Source organism: Triticum dicoccoides, chromosome 2A (assembly GCF_002162155.2).
Source record: "Triticum dicoccoides isolate Atlit2015 ecotype Zavitan chromosome 2A, WEW_v2.0, whole genome shotgun sequence".
Taxonomy (NCBI): Eukaryota; Viridiplantae; Streptophyta; class Magnoliopsida; order Poales; family Poaceae; genus Triticum; species Triticum dicoccoides.
The window spans coordinates 570,715,753-570,741,239 of NC_041382.1; positions in this window are offsets into that span (position 1 = coordinate 570,715,753).

The window sequence follows — 25,487 nt, forward strand, 5'->3', positions numbered from 1 at the left end:
ATGAGTTTGATTGTAGAAAAGATCAAGAGGACTGCTGCTGATCAAAAGAGGAGTTGTGGGTATGCACCACATATTCAGGAGCTCATCAATTCTAAGATGGGCACATGAATTTATCTGCTGGACAAGGAGCATCTACCCTTACATCCTGAATTTGAAGACAACACTATTGTGATGAATGAGGAGGAACCATCATCAGCTTAAGTCCAGGAGAAGAGAGCCAAGGCAAAGGTTGAGAAAGTTGCAAGGATGCCAAGCGCAGAAGAAGCATCTCAAATTTTCCTCAAGACAAAGCAAGATCAATTAGGCTATCTGATTCAAGCTACACTGAGGATTGAGAAGGGCTTAGCCACCCTGACAAAATTCTATGATCTTGGTCTGAAGGTGACTGAGATTCAGACTGCAGTTGAGCAGCTTCAAGAGGGAGTAGAGGAGAGGAAAGGAAAGGCAACTACTGATGCTTTTCAGCGTGTGCCACGAGGTCCAAGGTCTGCTGCAGTGCCAGTTTCAGATGATAGAGCTACAGTGTCAGCACCAGCAGCTACAGCTCCAGTGCCACCTCCAGCACCGACTCCACCTCCATCAGCTCCAACTACATCATCATAAGCCTTCATCCTTGGAGTTCTCTCTACACCACCTCCCAAAGACCAAGCCTGAGAGACGTATAACACTATGCATTTTCAAACTTTTTGGTAACTTGTTGCCAAAGGGGGAGAAATATGTATAGATCATAGGCTTCGAGAGAGAGTGTCTTGCTTTTTATCTCTCTTGCTTATTGTGTCCTTGTGTGAGATACTTTATGTCCTTATGTCCTTGTGAGATACTTATGTGATCATGTGATTAATCATGTGCTACCTTAATGCTTGTTGAATGATGCTATCTTTTATATCTCACATGTGATCATTCACTTGCTTGGTGATGAGTGCATGCTATTAATTTCTATCATTTTGAGCGCTCCACCAAGATGTACGTGACATGGAAGAGTAACCCATCATCCCAATCGATCGTGCATTTGCATTCAAAAGAAAATTTTAAATAATGCACAAATTTAGGGGGAGCTCTCGCTTATCACATACTTTTCAAAGCGACTATGTATTTCAATCTTATTATCATTTGTCGAAGCTTTGATATATATGTTGTCATCAATTACCAAAAAGGGGGAGATTGAAAGTGCAACTATCCCTGGGTGGTTTTGGTAATTCCTAACAACATATAGCTCATTGGGCTAATGCTATTTCAAGATAAATGTTTCAGGAAAGCTCAATGATTGGCATGGCATGGATTAGAAAGTGGACCCGTCAAAATGCTAAGGACAAAAGATTGGCTCAAGCTCAAAGCACAAGACTCTACATTTTACTTTTAGTGATCCAAGATCACATTGAGTCCATAGGAAAAGCCAATACTATTAAAAGGGGATGAGGTGTTGCTTAATGAGTTACTTGATCAAAATGCTTAGTGATATGCTCCAAAAACCCTCAACTACTTTCTCATACCCACATATGTCCCAAACCAAAAGCCAAACTCGGCCCCACCGAAATCTTCTATCTGGCGCCACCGAGTTCACTTGACATAGCCATTGCCAAAAACCGTAGTCACTTCGGTCTCACCGATAGGGATCTCGGTCTCACCGAGATGGGATTGCAAACCCTCTGTTTCCCTTCGTAATGTTTCGGTCCAACCGAGATGAGCGGTCAGTCCCACCGAGATTGCAATGCAAACTCTTTGTTTCCCCTTCGTAACGTTTCGGTCTAACCGAGATGAGCGAATCGGTCCCACCGAGTTTGCCTGACCAACTCTCTGTTTGTCTATTACCAAAATCGGTCCCACCAAGTTTGTGTAATCGGTCTCACCAAGATTACATTATGCCCTAACCCTAATGGAATCGGTCCCACCGAGTTGACATGTCGGTCCCACCGAAAATCCTAACGTTCACATTTTGAACTAAATCGGTATGACCGAGTTTTATGATTTGGTCCCACCGAGTTTGGTGATTTGTGTGTAACGGTTAGATTTTGTGTGGATGCTATATATACCCCTCCAACCACTCTTCATTTAAGAAGAGAGCCATCAGAATATGCCTACACTTCCAACATACATTTTCTGATAAAGAACCACCTACACTTGTGTTGAGGTCAAGATATTCCATTCCAACCACATAAATCTTGATCTCTAGCCTTCCCCAAGTTGCTTTCCACTCAAATCATCTTTCTACCAAATCCAATCCTATGAGAGAGAGCTGAGTGTTGGGGAGACTATCATTTGAAGCACAAGAGAAAGGAGTTCATCATCAACACACCATCTATTACCTTTTGGAGAGTGGTGTCCCCTAGATTGGTTAGGTTTCACTTGGGAGCCTCCGTCAAGATTGTGGAGTTGAACCAAGGAGTTTGTACGGGCAAGGAGATCGCCTACTTAGTGAAGATCTACCCTAGTGAGGCAAGTCCTTCGTGGGCGATGGCCATGGTGGGATAGACAAGGTTGCTTATTCAAGGACCCTTCATGGGTGGAGCCCTCCGTGGACTCGCGCAACTGTTACCCTTTGTGGGTTGAAGTATCCATCAACGTGGATGTACGATAGCACCACCTATCGGAACCATGCCCAAAATCTTCGTATCTACATCATGTTTGCTCCCTCTAAACTCCTCCCTTTACCTTCATATGCAACTGTTTTACATTCCACTGCTATACTCTTAGAATTGCATGTGTAGGTTGTTCACTTGATTTGTGCTAAGTTGCTAAAATCTGCCCAGACTTAAAATTGGGAAAAGGCTAGATGTTTATTTGGTCAAGTAGTCTAATCACCCCCCCCTCTAGACATACTTTTGATTCTACACATGGTTTAGGCTATGTGATGATTTTGGATCATGGAACTACAACCGATTGAAATTGGAATTTCATCAGAAGTTTTATCCTATGCATCTAGTTCATCGTGATTGTAATTATATATATAAGTTTTGGCCTCGCGAAGGAGGAAGCATTGCTCAAGCCTGGGGGAGGCTTAAGTCAATGTTATATTCATGCCCCAATCATGAGCTCTCAAGAGAAATTATTATTCAATTTTTTATGCTCGGCTTTCTCTCAATAATCGCTCCATGCTCGATACTTCTTGTACTGGATCTTTTATGATGAAGACTATCTGAATTCAGATGGGATTTAGTGCAAATAATTAAATGCAACTCTGAAGATTGGGAACTCGACGAATGTAAGGAGTTAGGTATAACACCTAAGTTTGATTGTGTTAAATCTTTTATGGATACCGCTGCTTTCCGTGAATTTAGCACTAAATATGGACTTGACTCTGAGATAGTAGCTTATTTTTGTGAATCATTTGCTACTCATGTTGATCTCCCTAAGGATAAGTGGCTTAAGTATCATCCTCCCATTGAAGTAAAAGTAGTTGAACCTATTAAAGTTGAAGAAAAGACTATCACTTATAATGTTGATCCTATTGTTCCTACCGCTTATATTGAGAAACCACCTTTTCTTGCTAGAATAAAGGATCATGTTAAAGCTTCAACTGTGGTTCGTAAGAGTAATACTAGAACACCTACACCCTCTGAGGAAATTAAAGTTGAACCTAGTATTGTTGTGATTAAAGATCTCTTGTCCGATAATATTGATGGGCATGTTATTTACTGTTGTGATGAAGCTGCTAGAATTGTTAGACCCGATACTAAAAATAAACATAGACCTATTGTAGGCATGCCTGTTATTTGTGTTAAAATAGGAGATCATTCCTATCATGGCTTATGTGATATGGGTGTTAGTGTGAGTGCAATACCTCATTCTTTATATGAAGAAATTATGCATGATATTGCACCTGCTGAGTTAGAAGGTATTGATGTTACAATTAAGCTTGCAAATAGAGATACTATTTTACCGATTGGGATTGTTGGAGATGTTGAAGTCTTGTGTGGGAAAGTTAAATATCCTACTGATTTTCTTGTTCTTGGTTCCCCACAAGATGACTTTTGTCCCATTATATTTGGTAGACCCTACTTGAATACTTTTAATGCTAAGATAGACTGTAAAAAGGATATTGTTTTTGTTGGTTTAGGGAATATGTCTCATGATTTTAATTTTGCTAAATTTCATAGACAACCCCATGATAAAGAATTGCCTAGTAAAGATGAAATTATTGGTCTTGCTTCTATTGTCGTGCCTCCTAATGATCCTTTAGAACAATATTTGCTAGATCATGAAAATGATATATTTATGAATGAAAGAAGGGAAATAGATGAAGTATTCTTTAAACAGGGACCTATTTTGAAACACAACTTGCCTGTCGAAATTCTAGGGGATCCTCCTCCACCCAAGGGTGATCCCATGTTTGAGCTTAAACCATTGCCTGATACTCTTAAATATGCTTATCTTGATGAAAACAAGATATATCCTATTATTATTAGTGCTAACCTTTTAGAGCAGGAAGAAGAGAAATTATTGAAAACTCCAAAGAAGCACTGTGCTGCTATTGGATATACTCTTCATGATCTTAAGGGCATTAGTCCCACTCTACGCCAGCACAAAATAAAATTGGAAAAAGATGCTAACCGGTTGTTGCTCACCTACGACGGTTAAATCCTAAGATGAAAGAAGTGGTAAGAAAAGAAATACTAAAGCTTCTCGAGGCAGGTATAATTTATCCCGTTGCTGATAGTCAGTGGGTAAGTCATGTCCATTGTGTCCCTAAGAAGGGAGGTATTACTGTTGTTCCTAATGATAAGGATGAATTGATCCCACAAAGAATTGTTACAGGTTATAGAATGGTAATTGATTTCCGCAAACTAAATAAAGCTACTAAAAAGATCATTACCCTTTACCTTTTATTGATCAAATGCTAGAAAGATTATCTAAACATACACATTTTTGCTTTCTAGACGGTTATTCAGGTTTCTCTCAAGTACCTGTATCAAAAGAGGATCAAGAAAAGACCACTTTCACTTGCCCTTTTGGTACCTTTTCTTATAGACGCATGCCTTTTGGTTTATGTAATGCACCTGCTACCTTACAAAGATGTATGACTGCTATATTCTCTAACTTTTGTGAAAAGTTGAGGTTTTCATGGATGACTTCTCCGTATATGGAACTTCTTTTGATGATTGCTTAAGCAACCTTGATCGAGTTTTGTAGAGATGTGAAGAAACTAATCTTGTCTTGAATTGGGAGAAGTGCCACTTTATGGTTAATGAAGGTATTGTCTTGGGGCATAAAATTTCTGAAAGAGGTATTGAAGTTGATAAACCTAAGTTGATGCTATTGAAAAGATGACGTGTCCAAAGGACATTAAAGGTATAAGAAGTTTCCTTGGTCATGCCGGTTTTTATAAGTGGTTCATTAAAGACTTCTCAAAAATTTCTAGGCCTCTGACTAATCTCTTAGAAAAAGATGTTCCTTTTGTCTTTGATGAGGATTGTGTAGAAGCATTTGAAATAATTAAGAAAGCCTTGATTTTTGCACCTATTGTTCAGCCTCCTGATTGGAATTTACCATTTGAAATTATGTGTGATGCTAGTGATTATGTTGTAGGTGCTGTTCTAGGACAAAGAGTTGATAAGATATTGAATGTTATCCAATATGCTAGTAAAACTCTAGACAGTGCCCAGAGAAATTATGCTACTATTGAAAAAGAATTTTTAGCAGTTGTATTTGCTTGTGATAAGTTCAGACCCTATATTGTTGATTCTAAAGTAACTGTTCACACTGATCATGCTGCTATTAAATATCTTATGGAAAAGAAAGATGCTAAACTTAGACTTATTAGATGGGTTCTCCTACTACAAGAATTTGATTTGCATATTATTGATAGAAAGGGAGCTGAGAACCCCATTGCAGACAACTTGTCTATGTTAGAGAATGTTCTTGATGACCCACTACCTATAGATGATAGCTTTCCTGATGAAAAATTACCTGTCATAAATGCTTCTCGTATTGCTCCATGGTATGCTGATTATGCTAATTACATTGTTGCTAAATTTATACCACCTAGTTTCACATACCAGCAAAAGAAAAAGTGTTTCTATGATTTAAGACATTACTTCTGGGATGACCCACACCTTTATAAAGGAGTAGATGGTGTTATTAGACGTTGTGTACCTAAGCATGAACAGGAACAGATCCTACGCAAGTGTCACTCCGAGGCTTATGGAGGACACCATGCTGGAGATAGAACTGCACATAAGGTATTGCAATCCGGTTTTTATTGGCCTACTCTCTTCAAGGATACCCGTAAGTTTGTCTTGTCTTGTGATGAATGTCAAAGAATTGGTAATATTAGTAGAGGTCAAGAAATGCCTATGAATTATTCACTTGTTATTGAACCATTTGATGTTTGGGGCTTTGATTATATGGGACCGTTTACTTCCTCTAATGGGTATACACATATTTTAGTTGTTGTTGATTACGTTACTAAGTGGGTAGAAGCTATTCCTACTAGTAGTGTTGATCATAACACCTCTATTAAGATGCTTAAAGAAGTTATTTTTCCAAGGTTTGGAGTCCCTAGATATTTAATGACTGATGGTGGTTCACATTTTATTCATGGTGCTTTTCGTAAAATGCTTGCTAAGTATGATGTTAATCATAGAATTGCATCTCCATATCACCCACAGTCTAGTGGTCAAGTAGAACTGAGTAATAGAGAGCTTCAATTAATTTTGCAAAAGACTGTTAATAGATCTAGAAAGAATTGGTCAAAGAAACTTAATTATGCATTATGGGCCTATAGAACTCCATATAAAAATCCTATGGGTATGTCTCCATATAAAATGGTTTATGGAAAAGCATGTCACTTACCTCTCGAACTTGAACACAAGGCATATTTGGCCATTAAAGAGCTCAACTATGACTTCAAACTTCCCGGTGAGAAGAGACTATTTGAAATTAGCTCACTTGATGAGTGGAGAACCCAGGCCTATGAGAATGCCAAACTGTTTAAAGAAAAAGTTAAAAGATGGCATGACAAAACGATACAAAAACGTGAGTTTAATGTAGGTGATTATGTATTGTTATACGACTCTCGTTTAAGTTTTTTTTGCAGGAAAAATCCTCTCTAAATGGGAAGGTCCTTACGTTATCGAGGAGGTCTATCGTTCCGGTGCCATAAAAATCAACAACTTCGAAGGCACAAATCCGAGGGTGGTGAACGGTCAAAGAATCAAACATTATATCTCAAGCAATCCTATAAATGTTGAAACTAATATTATTGAAATCGTAACCCCGGAGGAGTATATAAGGGACACCTTCCCGAACGTTTCAGTCTCCGAAAAGGAAGAGGTATGTGGTACGGTAAGTAAACCGACTCCAAAAAAGTTCTAATAGCAATTTTTCTCCGTTTTGGAATATTTAAGAAAATAGGAAAATTAGAAGCAGTCCGGAAAGGACACGAGGTGTCCATGAGGGTGGAGGGCGCACCCCCTGCCTCGTGGGCACCTCGTGTGCCCTCCGGACTCCGTTTTCTTGCATGATACTTCTTTTGGTCGGTAAAAAATCATTGTATAATCTCCCGAAGGTTTTGACCACCGTACCACGCAAATATCCTCTGTTTTTGTTTCGAGTTGTTTCTGCAGCAGATCTAGAGCAAGAAGTCATCTCAAGACTCTGACGGAGAGAGCTATGTCTCACATCTCATTGCTGACCCAAAGACCTATGGAGACCTATCCCCTTGTGGTCGAACTACGGATGATGAGGAGGATGCTCACTTGAGGAGGATCAATGATTCAAGCTTAGAGGAGGAGGATGTTCCTCTACCTCAACCTGGGGATATGCACGTGAAGTTCAAGAAGTCTAGCCTCCCTAAGAGGGCTAAACTATCTAACAACCGATCTATTCCTTCTCGTTTTCGACAGAAAAGCAAAGGAGATTTATGTGACAAGATCTTGAAGCTAGAATCGGAGGTCGATGATTTAAAGGAGGAGATCGCTCTTCTCAATTACAATATGAAAAAACTGAAGGCACAATTTTCATCATCATCATCACCATCTCCTTCACCTCCGAAGAATTGAGTATCAGGTATGGGCACTCCCCTTGGCAACTGCCAAGCTTGGGGGAGTGCCCCGGTATCGTATCACCATCACACTTTTATCTCTACCATTTTTCTTAGTTCGATCCTTTTGGTAATATCTTGATCTAGTAGAATAAAGTTTTAGTATGATCTAGTTTGGAGTTTTGCTTTATGATCCTTCTATGTAATCGAGTCCGTGAGCTATATATAATAAAGATTAGTTGTGAGTCAAGGGCTTGGTTATCTGATCTTGAGAGAAAAAGAAAGAATAAAAAATAAAGAGATCATATTGATATTATGGAGAGTAATGACTTCACATATAAAGAGTATGATGAATAAAAGTTGTTGAGAGTTGACAAACATAGTTTTGGTCATCGTTGCAATTAATAGGAAGTAATAAAGAAAGAGAGGTCTTCACATATAAATATACTATCTTGGACATCTTTTATGATTGTGAGCACTCATTAAAATATGACATGCTAAAAAGTTGATGTTGGACAAGGAAGACAACGTAATGGGTTATGTTTTCTTACATCCAAAATAAACTATATTGTCATGGATCATCCAACATGTTGAGCTTGCCTTTCTCTCTCATGCTAGACAAATTCTTTGCACCAAGTAGAGATACTACTTGTGCTTCCAAACATCCCTTAAACCAGTTTTTGCCATGAGAGCCCACCATACCTACCTTGAGTAAGATCCTTCAAGTAAGTTGTCATCGATGCAAGCAATAAAAATTGCTCTCTAAATATGTATGATCTATTAGTGTGAAGAAAATAAGCTTTATACGAACTTGTGATATGGAAGAAATAAAAGTGACAAACTGCATAATAAAGGTCCATATCACAAGTGGCAATATAAAGTGATGTTCTTTTGCATTCAGATTTCGTGCATCCAACCATAAAAACATATGACAACCTCTGCTTCCCTCTACGAAGGTCCTATCTTTTATTTTTGTCTTATATTCTATACAAGAGTCATGGTGATCTTCACCTTTCCTTTTCACATTTTATCCTTTGGCAAGCACTGTGTGTTGGAAAGATCCTGATATATATATAGCTAATTGGATGTGGGTTTTCATAAACTATTATTGTTGACATTACCCTTGAGGTAAAAGGTGGGGAGGCAAAACTATAAGCCCCTATCTTTCTCTGTGTCCGATTAAAGCTTCATACTCATAAGTATTGTGTGAGTGTTAGCAATTGTGAAAGACTAAATGATAGTTGTGAAGGAAATATGCCCTAGAGGCAATAATAAAGTTGTTATTTATTTCCTAATATCATTATAAATGTTTATTATCCATGCTAGAGTCGTATTAACCGGAAACATAATACATGTGTGAATACATAGACAAACATAGTGTCACTAGTATGCCTCTACTTGACTAGCTCGTTGATCAAAGATGGTTGAGTTTCCTAGCCATAGACATGAGTTGTCACTTGATTAACGGGATCACATTATTAGGAGAATGATGTGAGACATGACCCATTCCGTTAGCTTAGCACTTGATCATTTAGTGTACTGCTATTCCTTTCTTCATGACTTATATATGTTCCTATGACTATGAGATTATGCAACTCCCGATTACCGGAAGAACACTTTGTGTGCTACCAAATGTCACAATGTAACTGGGTGATTATAAAGGTGCTCTACAGGTGTCTCCGATGGTGTTCATTGAGTTGGCATAGATCGAGAATAGGATTTGTCACTCCGATTGTCGGAGATGTATCTCTAGGCCCTCTTGGTAATGCACATCACTATAAGCCTTGCAAGCAATGTGACTAATGGGTTAGTTATGGGATGATGCATTACAGAACGAGTAAAGAGACTTGCCGGTAACGAGATTGAACTAGGTATTGAGATACCGACTCCGGCAAGTAACATAGCGATGACAAAGGGAACAACGTATGTTGTTATGCAGTTTGACCGATAAAGATCTTCGTAGAATATGTAGGAACCAATATGATCATCCAGGTTCCACTATTTGTTATTGACCGGAGACGTGTCTCGGTCATGTCTACATAGTTCTCGAACCCGTAGGATTCGCACGCTTAAAGTTCTGTCACGATCGGCATTATGAGTTTTTGTGTTTTGATGTACCGAAGGTAGTTCGGAGTCCCGGATATGATCACGGACATGATGAGGACTCTCGAAATGGTCGAGACGTAAAGATCGATATATTGGACGACTATGTTCGGACACCGGAAGTGTTTCGGGAGGTTTCAGACATATACCGGAGTACGGGGGGGTTACCGGAACCCCCCGGGGAGTATATTGGGCCTAATGGGCCCTAGTGGGAGAAGAGGAGGGCGGCCAGGACAGCTGCGCGCCGTCTCCCCCTCTAGTCCGAATTGGACAAGGAGGGGGGTGGCGCCCCCCTTTCCTTCTCTCCTTCTCTCCCTTCCTTCTCCTCTCCTACTCCTACTTGGAAAGGGTGAGTCCTACTCCCGGTGGGAGTAGGACTCCTCATGGGGTGCGCCATAGGAGGCCGGCCCCCTCCCCCTCCTCCACTCCTTTATATACGGGGAGGGGGGCACCCCTTGGAGAGACAACAATTGATCATTGATCTCTTAGCCGTGTGTGGTGCCCCCCCTCCACCATAATCCACCTCGGTCATATCGTAGCGGTGCTTAGGCGAAGCCCTGCGTCAGTAGCTTCATCAACACCGTCACCACACTGTCGTGCTGATGAAGCTCTTACCGGAAGCCCTACTAGATCGTGAGTTTGCGGGGCATCACCGAGCTGAACGTGTGCTGAACGCGGAGGTGTCGTACGTTCGGTACTGAGGATCGGTCGATCGTGAATAAGCACGACTACATCAATCGCGTTGTCATAATGCTTCTGCTTACGGTCTACGAGGGTACGTAGACGACACTCTCCCCTCTTGTTGCTATGCATCACCATGATCTTGCATGTGCATAGGAAATTTGCTAAAATTACTACGTTCCCCAACAGTGGCATCCAAGCTAGGTTTATGCGTAGATGTTATATGCACGAGTAGAACACAAGTGAGTTGTGGGCGATACAAGTCATACTTCTTACCAGCATGTCATACTTTGGTTCGACGGTATTGTTGGATGAAGCGGCCCGGACCGACATTACGTGTATGCTTATGCGAGACTGGTTCTACTGACGTTCTTTGCACACAGGTGGCTGGCGAGTGTCAGTTTCTCCAACTTTAGTTGAACCGAGTGTGACTACGCCCGGTCCTTGTTGAAGGTTAAAACATCACTAACTTGACGAACTATCGTTGTGGTTTTGATGCGTAGGTAAGAACGGTTCTTACTCAGCCTGTAGCAGCCACGTAAAACTTGCAACAACAAAGTAGAGGACGTCTAACTTGTTTTTGCAGGGCATGTTGTGATGTGATATGGTCAAGGCATGATGATATATTTTATTGTATGAGATGATCATGTTTTGTAACGGAGTTATCGGCAACTGGCAGGAGCCATATGGTTGTCGCTTTATTGTATGAAATGCAATTGCCATGTAATTGCTTTACTTTATCACTAAGCGGTAGCGATAGTCGTAGAAGCAATAGTTGGCGAGACAACAAAGATGCTACGATGGAGATCAAGGTGTCGCGCCGGTGACGATGGTGATCATGATGGTGCTTTGGAGATGGAGATCGAAGGCACAAGATGATGATGGCCATATCATATCACTTATATTGATTGCATGTGATGTTTATCCTTTATGCATCTTATTCTGCTTTGATTGACGGTAGCATTCTAAGATGATCTCTCACAAAAATTTCAAGGTACAAGTGTTCTCCCAGAGTATGCACCATTGCAAAAGTTCGTCGTGCCGAGACACCACATGATGATCGGGTATGATAAGCTCAACATTCTTATACAATGGGTGCAAGCCAGTTTTGCACACACATAATACTCGGGTTAAACTGGACGAGCCTAGCATATACAGATATGGCCTCGGAACACTGAGACCGAAAGGTCGAGCATGAATCATATAGTAGATATGATCAACATAGTGATGTTCACCATTGAAAACTACTCCATTTCACGTGATGATCGGTTATGGTTTAGTTGATTTGGATCACGTGATCACTTAGATGATTAGAGGGATATCTATCTAAGTGGGAGTTCTTAAGTAATATGATTAATTGAACTTAAATTTATCATGAACTTAGTACCTAATAGTATTTTGCTTGTCTATGTTGTTGTAGATAGATGGCCCGTGATGTTGTTCCGTTGAATTTTAATGCGTTCCTTGAGAAAGCAAAGTTGAAAGATGATGGTAGCAATTACACGGACTGGGTCCGTAACTTGAGGATTATTCTCATTGCTGCATAGAAGAATTACATCTTGGAAGCACTGCTGGGTGCCAGGCCTGCTGCAGATGCTATTGATGACGTTAAGAACGTCTGGCAGAGCAAAGCTGATGACTGCTCGATAGTTCAGTGTGCCATGCTTTACGGTTTAGAACCGGGACTTCAACGACATTTTGAATGTCATGGAGCATATGAGATGTTCCAGGAGTTGAAGTTAATATTTCAAGCAAATGCCCGGATTGAGAGATATGAAGTCTCCAATAAGTTCTACAGCTGCAAGATGGAGGAGAATAGTTCTGTCAGTGAACATATACTCAGAATGTCTGGGTACTGCCATCACTTGATTCAACTGGGAGTTACTTCCGGATGATAGTGTCATTGATAGAATTCTTCAATCACTGCACCAAGCTACAAGAGCTTCATATTGAACTATAATATGCAACGGATGGATAAGACAATTCCCGAACTCTTCGCAATGCTAAAGGCTGCAGAGGTAGAAATCAAGAAGGAGCATCAAGTGTTGATGGTCAACAAGACCACCAGTTTCAAGAAAAAGGGTAAAGGGAAGAAGAAGGGGAACTTCAAAAAGAACGGAAAACAAGTTGCCGCTCAGGATAAGAAACCCAAGTCTGGACCTAAGCCTGAGACTGAGTGCTTCTACTGCAAACAGACTGGTCACTGGAAGCGGAACTGCCCCAAGTATTTGGCGGATAAGAAGGATGGCAAGGTGAACAAAGGTATATGTGATATACATGTTATTGATGTGTACCTTACTAGAGCTCGCAGTAGCACCTCGGTATTTTATACTGGTTCTGTTGCTAATATTTGCAACTCGAAACAGGGACTACGGATTGAGCAAAGATTAGCTAAGAACGAGGTGACGATGCATGTGGGAAATGGTTCCAAAGTCGATATGATCGCCGTCGGCACGCTACCTCTACATCTACCTTCAGGATTAATTTTAGACCTAAGTAATTGTTATTTGGTACCAGCGTTAAGCATGAACATTATAACTGGATCTTGTTTGATGCGAGACGGTTATTCATTTAAATCTGAGAATAATGGTTGTTCTATTTATATGAGTAATATCTTTTATGGTCATGCACCCTTGAAGAGTGGTCTATTTGTGTTGAATCTCGATAGTAGTAATACACATATTCATAATGTTGAAGCCAAAAGATGCAGAGTTGATAATGGTAGTGCAACTTATTTGTGGCACTGCCGTTTAGGTCATATTGGTGTAAAGCGCATGAAGAAACTCCATATTGATGGACTTCTGGAATCACTTGATTATGAATCACTTGGTACTTGCGAGCCATGCCTCATGGGCGAGATGACTAAAACGCCGTTCTCCGGAACAATGGAGCGAGCAACCGATTTATTGGAAATCATACATACTGATGTATGTGGTCCAATGAATATTGAGGCTCGCGGCGGGTATCATTATTTTCTCACCTTCACAGATGATTTGAGCAGATATGGGTATATCTACTTAATGAAACATAAGTCTGAAACATTTGAAAAGTTGAAAGAATTTCAGAGTGAAGTGGAAAATCATCGTAACAAGAAAATAAAGTTTCTACAATCTGATCGTGGAGGAGAATATTTGAGTTACGAGTTTGGTCTACATTTGAAACAATGCAGAATAGTTTCGCAACTCACGCCACCCAAAACACCATAGCGTAATGGTGTGTCCAAATGTCGTAATCGTACATTACTAGATATGGTGTGATCTATGATGTCTCTTACTGATTTACCGCTATCATTTTGGGGTTATGCTTTAGAGACGGCTGCATTCACGTTAAATAGGGCACCATCGAAATCCGTTGAGATGACGCCTTATGAACTTTGGTTTGGCAAGAAACCAAAGTTGTCATTTCTTAAAGTTTGGGGCTGCGATGCTTATGTGAAAAAGCTTCAACCTGATAAGCTCGAACCAAAATCGGAGAAATGTGTCTTCATAGGATACCCAAGAGAAACTATTGGGTACACCTTCTATCACAGATCCGAAGGCAAGACATTTGTTGCTAAGAATGGATCCTTTTCTAGAGAAGGAGTTTCTCTCGAAAGAAGTGAGTAGAAGGAAAGTAGAACTTGATGAGGTAACTGTACCTTCTCCCTTATTGGAAAGTAGTTCATCACAGAAACCGGTTCCTGTGACACCTACACCAATTAGTGAGGAAGCTAATGATGATGATCATGAAACTTCAGATCAAGTTACTACCAAACCTCGTAGGTCAACCAGAGTAAGATCCGCACCAGAGTGGTATGGTAATCCTGTTCTGGAAGTCATGTTACTTGACCATGATGAACCTACGAACTATGAAGAAGTGATGGTGAGCCCAGATTCCGCGAAATGGCTTGAGGCCATGAAATCTGAGATGGGATCCATGTATGAGAACAAAGTATGGACTTTGGTTGACTTGCCTGATGATCGGCAAGCCATCAAGAATAAATGGATCTTCAAGAAGAAGACTGACGCTGACGGTAATGTTACTGTCTACAAAGCTCGACTTGTTGCGAAAGGTTTTAACAAGTTCAAGGGGTTGACTACGATGAGACTTTCTCACCCATAGCGATGCTTAAGTCTGTCCGAATCATGTTAGCAATTGTCGCATTTTATGATTATGAAATTTGGCAAATGGATGTAAAAACTGCATTCCTGAATGGATTTCTGGAAGAAGAGTTCTATATGATGCAACCAGAAGGTTTTGTCGATCCAAAGGGTGCTAAAAAAGTGTGCAAGCTCCAGCGATCCATTTATGGACTAGTGCAAGCTTCTCGGAGTAGGAATAAATGTTTTGATAGTGTGATCAAAGCATATGGTTTTATACAGACTTTTGGAGAAGCCAGTATTTACAAGAAAGTGAGTGGGAGCTCTGTAGCATTGCTAATATTATATGTGGATGACATATTGTTGATTCGAAATGATATAGAATTTCTGGATAGCATAAAAGGATACTTGAATAAGAATTTTTCAATGAAAGACCTCGGGGAAGCTGATTATATATTGGGCATCAAGATCTATAGAGATAGATCAAGACGCTTAATTGGACTTTCACAAAGCACATACCTTGATAAAGTTTTGAAGAAGTTCAAAATGGATTAAGCAAAGAAAGGGTTCTTACCTGTGTTACAAGGTGTGAAGTTGAGTAAGACTCAGTGCCCGACCACTGCAGAAGATAGAGAGAAAATGAAAAGTGTTCCCTATGCTTCAGCCATAGGCTCTATCATGTATGCAATGATGTGTACCAGACCTAATGTGTGCCTTCCTATTAGTTTAGCAGGGAGGTAACAAAGTAATCCAGGAGTGGATCACTGGACAGCAGTCAAGAACATCCTGAAATACCTGAAAAGGACTAAGGATATGTTTTTCGTTTATGGAGGTGACAAAGAGCTCGTCGTAAATGGTTATGTCGATGCAAGCTTTGACACTAATCCGGACGATTCTAAATCGCAAACCGGATACATGTTTATATTGAACGGTGGAGCTGTTAGTTGGAGCAGTTCTAAACAAAGCATCGTGGCGTACGTGTGAAGCGGAGTGCATAGCTGTTTCGGAAGCAGCAAATGAAGGAGTCTGAATGAAGGAGTTCATATCCGATCTAGGTGGCATACCTAGTGCATCGGGTCCAATGAAATTCTTTTGTGACAATACTGGTGCAATTGCCTTGGCAAAGGAATCCAGATTTCACAAGAGAACAAATCACATCAAGAGATGCTTCAATTCCATCCGGGATCAAGTCCAGGTGGGAGACATAGAGATTTGCAGGATACATACGGATCTGAATGTTGCAGACTCGTTGACTAAGCCTCTTCCACGAGCAAAACATGATCAGCACCAAGACTCCATGGGTCCTATAATCATTACTGTGTAATCTAGATTATTGACTCTAGTGCAAGTGGGAGATTGAAGGAAATATGCCCTAGAGGCAATAATCAAGTTATTATTTATTTCCTCATATCATGATAAATGTTTATTATTCATGCTAGAATTGTATTAACCGGAAACATAATACATGTATGAATACATAGACAAACATAGTGTCACTAGTATGCCTCTACTTGACTAGCTCGTTGATCAAAGATGGTTGAGTTTCCTAGCCATAGACATGAGTTGTCATTTGATTAATGGGATCACATCATTAGGAGAATGATGTGATTGACATGACCCATTCCGTTAGCTTAGCACTTGATCGTTTAGTTTACTGTTATTGCTTTCTTCATGACTTATACATGTTCCTATGACTATGAGATTATGCAACTCCCGATTACCGGAAGAACACTTTGTGTGCTACCAAACGTCACAACATAACTGGGTAATTATACAGGTGATCTATAGGTGTCTCCGATGGTGTTCGTTGAGTTGGCATAGATCGAGAATAGGATTTGTCACTCCGATTGTCGGAGAGGTATCTCTGGGCCCTCTCGGTAATGCACATCACTATAAGCCTTGCAAGCAATGTGACTAATGAGTTAGTTGCGGGATGATTAATTACGGAACGAGTAAAGAGACTTGCCGGTAACGAGATTGAACTAGGTATTGTGATACCGACGATCGAATCTCGGGCAAGTAACATACCAATGACAAAGGGAACACCGTATGTTGTTATGCGGTTTGACTGATAAAGATCTTCGTAGAATATGTAGGAACCAATATGAGCATCCAAGTTCCACTATTGGTTATTGACCGGAGACGTGTCTCGGTCATGTCTACATAGTTCTCGAACCCGTAGGGGCCACACGCTTAAAGTTCTGTCACGATCAGTATTATGAGTTTTTGTGTTTTGATGTTCCAAAGGTAGTTCGGAGTCCCGGATATGATCACGGACATGACGAGGAGTCTCAAAATGGTTGAGATGTAAAGATCGATATATTGGACGACTATGTTCGGACACCGGAAGTGTTTCGGGAGGTTTCGAACATATACCGGAGTATCGGGGGGTTACGGAACCCCCCGGGGAGTATATTGGGCCTAGTGGGCCCTAGTGGGAGAAGAGGAGGGGCGGCTAGGACAGCCGCGCGCCGCCTCCTCCTCTAGTCCGAATTGTACAAGGAGGGGGGCGGCGCCCCCCTTTCCTTCTCTCCTTCTCTCCATTCCTTCTCCTCTCCTACTCCTACTTGGAAAGGGTGAGTCCTACTCCCGGTGGGAGTAGGACTCCTCATGGGGCGCGCCATAGGAGGCCGGCCCCCTCCCCCTCCTCCACTCCTTTATATACGGGGAGGGGGGCACCCCTTGGAGAGACAACAATTGATCATTGATCTCTTAGCCGTGTGCGGTGCCCCCCTCCACCATAATCCACCTCGGTCATATCGTAGCGGTGCTTAGGCGAAGCCCTGCATCGGTAGCTTCATCAACATCGTCACCACACCGTCGTGCTGACGAAGCTCTTCCCGGAAGCTCTACTGGATCGTGAGTTCGCGGGACGTCACCGAGCTGAACGTGTGTTGAACGCGGAGGTGTCGTACGTTCGGTACTGAGGATCGATCGATGGTGAAGACGTACAACTACATCAATCGCGTTGTCATAATGCTTCTACTTACGGTCTACGAGGGTACGTAGACGACACTCTCCCCTCTAGTTGCTATGCATCATCATGATCTTGCGTGTGCGTAAGGATTTTTTTTGAAATTACTATGTTCCCCAACAAGTTGAGTATGTGGACTTGCTGAAAAGCTCTTATATTGACTCTTTCCGATGTTATGATAAATTGCAATTGCTTCAATGACTGAGATTATAGTTTGTTAGTTTTCAATGAAGTTTCTGATTCATACTTAAAATTGTGAATGAATTGTTACTTTAGCATAAGATATCATATGACAATATATATATGTTGTTGTTCTAAGAATGATCACGATGCCCTCATGTCCGTATTTTATTTTATCGACACCTCTATCTCTAAACATGTGAACATATTTTTCGATATCGGCTTTCGCTTGAGGACAAGCGAGGTCTAAGCTTGGGGGAGTTGATACGTCCATTTTGCATCATGCTTTTATATCGATATTTATTGCATTATGGGTTGTTATTACACATTATGTCACAATACTTATGCCTATTCTCTCTTATTTTACAAGGTTTGCATGAAGAGGGAGAATGCCGCCAGCTGGAATTCTGGGCTAGAAAAGGAGCAAATATTTGAGACCTATTTTAAACAACTCCAAAAGTTCTGAAACTCCACGGAAGTCAGTTTTGGAATATATATATAAAATATTGGGCGAAGAAAGCACCAGAGTGGGGCCACCCACCATCCAAGAGGGTGGGGCGCGCCCCTGTCTCGTGGGCCCCCTGGCAGGCCTACGGTGCCCATCTTTGGCTATATGAAGTCTTTCGCTCTGGAAAAAATCATAAGCAATATTTCGGGACGAAACACCGCCGCCACGAGGCGGAACCTTGGCGAAACCAATCTAGGGCTCCGGTGGAGCTGTTCTGCCGGGGAAACATCCCTCCTGGAGGGGGAAATCATCACCATCGATCCTCTCATCGGGAGGGGGTCAATCTCCATCAACATCTTCACTAGCACCATCTCCTCTCAAACCCTAGTTCATCTCTTGTATCCAATCTTTGTCCCAATACCTCAGATTGGTACCTGTGGGTTGCTAGTAGTGTTGAGTACTCCTTGTAGTTGATGCTAGTTGGTTTACTTGGTGGAAGATCATATGTTCAGATCCTTTATGCATATTAATACCCCTCTGATTATGAACATGAATATGATTTTTGAGTATTTACGTTTGTTCCTGAGGACATGGGAGAAGTCTTGCTATAAGTAGTCATGTGAATTTGGTATTCGTTCAATATTTTGATGAGATGTATGTTCTCTCTCCTCTAGTGGTGTCATGTGAACATCGACTACATGACACTTCACCATCATTTGGACCTAGGGGAAGGCGTTGGGAAGTAATAAGTAGATGATGGGTTGCTAGAGTGACAGAAGCTTAAACCCTAGTTTATGTGTTGCTTCATAAGGGGCTGATTTGGATCCATGTGTTTCATGCTATGGTTAGGTTTACCTTAGTACTTCTTTTGTAGTTGTGGATGCTTGCAAGAGGGGTTAATCATAAAGGGGATGCTTGTCCAAGTAAGGGCGGTACCCAAGCACCGGTCCACCCACGTATCAAATTATCAAAGTACCGAACGCGAATCATATGAGCGTGATGAAAACTAGCTTGATGATAATTCCCATGTGTCCTCGGGAGCGTTTTCCTTTATATAAGAGTTTTTCCAGGCTTGTCCTTTGCTACGAAAAGGATTGGGCCATCTTGCTGCACCTTATTTACTTTTATTACTTGTTACCCATTACAAATTACCTTATCACAAAACTATCTGTTACCGATAATGTCAGTGCGTGCAGAGAATACCTTACTGAAAACCGCTTATCATTTCCTTCTGCTCCTCGTTGGGTTCGACACTCTTACTTATCGAAAGGACTACGATAGATCCCCTATACTTGTGGTTCATCAGTACCCAACAGTCTCCTTTGGGTATCCTATGAATACACATTTCACCGATTTGGGTTCGAGCTTATCAGGTTGAAGCTTTTCCACATAAGCATCTGCTACCTCTTGAGCATGCGTTGTTTTTCCCTTGAAGAGGAAAGGGTGATGTAGCAAAGTAGCGTAAGTATTTCCCTCAGTTTTTGAGAACCAAGGTATCAATCCAGTAGGAGGTAACACACAAGTCACCTAGTACCTGCACAAACAAACAAGAACCTCGCAACCAACGCGATAAAGGGGTTGCCAATCCCTTCACGGTCACTTACAAAAGTGAGATCTGATAAAGATAATAAGATAAATATTTTTGGTATTTTTATGATATAGATTGGAAAATAAAGATTGCAAAATAAACGGTAATAGAAATAGCAAATTGATATGGAAATAATATGATGGAAGATAGACACGGGGGCCATAGGTTTCACTAGTTCTTCTCTCAAGATAGCAAACTCTACGATGGGTGAACAAATTACTGTCGAGCAATTGATAGAAAAGCGAATACTTATGAGAATATCTAGGCATGATCATGTATATAGGCATCATGTCCGCAACAAGTAGATCGAAACGATTCTGCATCTACTACTATTACTCCACACATCGACCGCTATCCAGCATGCATCTAGAGTATTAAGTTCATAAGAATAGAGTAACGCATTAGGCAAGATGACATGATGTAGAGGGATAAACTCAAGCAATATGATATAAACCCCATCTTTTTATCCTCGATGGCAACAATAGAATACGTGCCTTGTTGCCCCTACTGTAACTGGGAAAGGACACCACAAGATTGAACCCAAAGCTAGGCACTTCTCCCATTGCAAGAACGATCAATCTAGTAGGCCAAACCAAACTGATAATTCGAAGAGACTTGCAAAGATATTTAAATCATGCATAAAAGATTCCAAAGAATAATCAAATATTGTTCATAGATAATCTTGATCATAAACCCACAATTCATTGGATCTCGACAAACATACCGCAAAAAGAATTACATCGAATAGATCTCCAAGAGAATCGAGGAGAACTTTGTATTGAGATCCAAAGATAGAGAAGAAGCCATCTAGCTAATAACTATGGACCCGAAGGTCTGTGGTAAACTACTCACACATCATCGGAGAGGATATGGTGTTGATGTAGAAGCCCTCCGTGATCGATTCCCCCTCCGGCAGAGTGCCGGAAAAGGCCCCAAGATGGGATCTCACGGGTACAGAAGGTTGCGGTGGTGGAAATAGGGTTTCGTGGTGCTCCTGGATGTTTTTGGGGTATATGGGTATATATAGGAGGAAGAAGTACGTCGGGGGAGCTGTGAGGGGCCCACGAGGGTGGGGGCGCGCCTACCCCCTGGGCGCGCCTCCCTGCCTCGTGGCCTCCTCGCTTCTTTCTTGACGTCCACTCCAAGTCTCCTGGATCACGTTTGTCCCAAAAATAACTCTCCCGAAGGTTTCATTCCATTTGGATTCCGTTTGATATTCCTTTTCTGCGAAACACTGAAATAGGCAAAAAACAGCAATTTGCACTGGGCCTTTGGTTAGTAGGTTAGTCCCCAAAATAATATAAAAAAGTAAATTAAAGCCCATTAAACATCCAAAACAGATAATATAATAGCATGGAACAATCAAAAATTATAGATACGTTGGAGACGTATCAAGCATCCCCAAGCTCAATTCCTGCTCGTCCTCAAGTATGTAAATGATAAAAGCAGAATTTTTGATGTGGAATGCTCGTCCTCAATGTAATTTTCTTTATTGTGGCATGAATGTTCAGATCGAAAAGATTCAAGACAAAAGTTTAATATTGACATAAAAATAATAATACTTCAAGCATACTAACAAAGCAATCATGTCTTCTCAAAATAACATGGCAAAGAAAGTTATCCCTACAAAATCATATAGTCTGGCTATGCTCTATCTTCACCACACAAAGTATTTAAATCATGCACAACCCCGATGACAAGCCAAGCAATTGTTTCATACTTTTGGTGTTCTCAAACTTTTTCAATCTTCACGCAATATATGAGCGTGAGCCATGGACATAACACTAAAGGTGGAATAGAATGGTGGTTGTGGAGAAGACAAAAGGAGAAGATAGTATCACATCAACTAGGCGTATCAACGGGCTATGGAGATGTCCATCAATAGATATCAATGTGAGTGAGTAGGGATTGCCATGCAACGGATGCACTAGAGCTATAAGGGTATGAAAGCTCAAAAAGAAACTAAGTGGACATGCATCCAACTTGCTTGCTCACGAAGACCTAGGGCTTTTTGAGGAAGCCCATCATTGGAATATACAAGCTAAGTTCTATAATGTAAAATTCCCACTAGTATATGAAAGTGACAACATAGGAGACTCTCTATCATGAAGCTCATGGTGCTATTTTGAAGCACAAGTGTGGTAAAAGGATAGTAGCATTGTCCCTTCTTTCTTTTTCTCTCATTTTTTATTTGGGCCTTCTCTTTTTTTATGGCCTCTTTTTTTTCTTTTTTTTCTTTTTTTATTTTTTGTCCGGAGTCTCATCCCGACTTGTGAGGGAATTATAGTCTCCATCATCCTTTCCTCACTTGGGACAATGCTCTAATAATGATGATCATCACACTTTTATTTACTTACAACTCAAAAATTACAACTTGATACTAGAACAAAATATGACTCTATGTGAATGCCCCCGGCGGTGTACCGGGATGTGCAATGAATCAAGAGTGACATGTATATAAGAATTATGAACGGTGGCTTTGCCACAAATACGATGTCAACTACATGATCATGCAAAGCAATATGACAATGATGAAGCGTGTCATAATAAACGGAACAGTGGTAAGTTGCATGGCAATATATCTAGGAATGGCTATGGAAATGCCATAATAGGTAGGTATGGTGGCTGTTTTGAGGAAGGTATAAGGTGGGTTTATGGTACCGGCGAAAGTTGCATGGTACTAGAGAGGCTAGCAATGGTGGAAGGGTGAGAGTGCGTATAATCCATGGACTCAACATTAGTCATAAAGAACTCACATACTTATTATAAAAATCTATTAGTTATCGAAACAAAGTACTACGCGCATGCTCCTAGGGGGATAGATTGGTAGGAAAAGACCATCGCTCATCCCCGACCGCCACTCATAAGGAAGACAATCAATAAATAAATCATGCTCCGACTTCATCACATAACGGTTCACCATACGTGCATGCTACGGGAATCACAAACTTCAACACAAGCATTTCTCAAATTCACAACTACTCAACTAGCACGACTCTAATATCACCATCTCCATATCTCAAAACAATTATCAAGTATCAAAATTCTCATAGTATTCAACACACTCATAAGAAAAAAAAATTAATCTTGAATTCCTAACATAATTAAAGCAAATTACCACGCTGTTTTGTAGGACTCTCAAAATAATCTAAGTGAAGAATGAGAGAACAATAGTTTCTATAAAACAAATCCACCACCATGCCCTAGAATATATAAGTGAAGCACTAGAGCAAAAACTATATAACTCAAAAGATATAAGTGAAGCACATAGAGTATTCTAACAATTTCCAAATCATGTGTGTCTCTCTCAAAAGGTGTGTATAGCAAGTATGATTGTGGAAAACTAACAAATTTTAACACAAGTATTTCTCAAATTCACAACTACTCAACTAGCATGACTCTAATATCACCATCTTTATATCTCAAAACAATCATCAAGTATCAAACTTCTCATAGTATTCAATGCACTTTTTATGATAGTTTTTATTATACCCATCTTGGATGCCTATCATGTTAGGACTAATTTTATAGCCAAAGAAAATTACCATGCTATTCTATAAGACTCTCAAAATAATATAAGTGAATCATGAGAGATCAATAATTTCTATAAAATAAAACCACCACCGTTCTCTAAAAAGATATAAGTGAAGCACGAGAGCAAAATTATCTAGCTCAAAAGATATAAGTGAAGCACATAGAGTATTCTAATAAATTCCGAATATGTGTGTATCTCCCAAAAGGTGTGTACAGCAAGGATGATTGTGTTAAACTAAAAGGCAAAGACTCAAATTGTACAAGACGCTCCAAGCAAACCACATATCATGTGGTGAATAAAAATATAGCCTCAAGTAAAGTTACCGGTAGACAAAGACGAAAGAGGGGATGCCTTCCAGGGCATCCCCAAGCTTAGGCTTTTGGTTTTCCTTGAATTTTACCTTGGTGTTCCATGGTCATCCCCAATCTTAGGCTCTTTCCACTCCTTATTCCAAAATCCATCAAACCTTTACCCAAAACTTGAAAACTTCACAACACAAAACTTCAACAGAAAATCTCATGAGCTCCGTTAGTATAAGAAAACAAACCACCACTTAAAGGTACTGTAATGAACTCATTATTTATTTATATTTGTCTTAAACCTACTATATTCCAACTTCTCTATGGTTCATACCCCCCGATACTAGCCATAGATTCATCAAAATAAGCAAACAACACACGAAAAACAGAATCTGTCAAAAACAGAACAGTCTGTAGTAATCTGTAGGTTTATAATACTTCTGTAACCCCAAAAATTCTGAAATAAATTGTTGGACGTGAGGAATTTGTCTATTAATCATCTGCAAAAATAATTAACCTAATCTCACTCTCCAGTAAACAATGGCAGCAAATCTCGTGAGTGCTAAAGTTTCTGTTTCAGCAAGATGGCAAAGACTTCCCGCAAGTCTTCCCAAAGGTTCTACTTGGCACAAAAATTAAAAGCATAAAACCACATCTAAACAGAATCTAGATGAATTATTTATTACTAAACAGGAACAAAAAACAAGAAACAAAAATAAAATTGAGTTGCCTCCCAACAAGCGCTATCGTTTAACGCCCCTAGCTAGGCAAAGAGATTTCAATGATGCTCACATGAAAGACAAGAACTGAAGCACAAAGAGAGAATCATAAAACATGTGACAAACACATCTAAGACTAACATACTTCCTATGCATAGGCATCTTATAGGCACAAACAAATTATCAAGGCAAACAAAAACTAGCATATGCAAGGAAGCGGAAAGAAACAATAGCAATCTCAACAAAATGAGAGGTAATTTAGTAACATGAAGATTTCTACAACCATATTTTCCTCTCTCATAATAATCACATGTAGGATCATAAGCAAATTCATGAATATAGCTATCACAAAACATATTCTTAACAAGATCCACATGTATGCAAAGTTGACACTCTTCCAAAATAGTGGGATTAACATTAACTAAAGTCAAGACCTCTCCAAACCCACTTTTATCAAAAAACTTCATAAGATTGAACATTCTCCAAATATGTGGGATCTAAAGTTTACACTCTTCCAAACCCACTTTCATTATTATTGCAAACATTATTATCAATCTCATATTTATCATGGGGCTTAAATAAATTTTCAAGATCATAAGAAGAATCACCCCAATCATGATCATTGCAACAAATAGTAGTCATAGCAAAACTAGCATCCCCAAGCTTAGGGTTTTGCATATCATTAACACAATTGACATTAATAGAATTTATAATAACATCATTGTAATCATGCTTCTCAAAGGAGGAACTATCAAGTATGGGTGCAATAGCAACGATCTCATGTTTAACATAAGGAACTATAGCAAACTCATCTTCATAAATATTGGCATCATGGCCACAAGAATAACAAGCATCATGTTCATCAAGGGATATATCAATCAAATCGTCGAATCATAATTATCT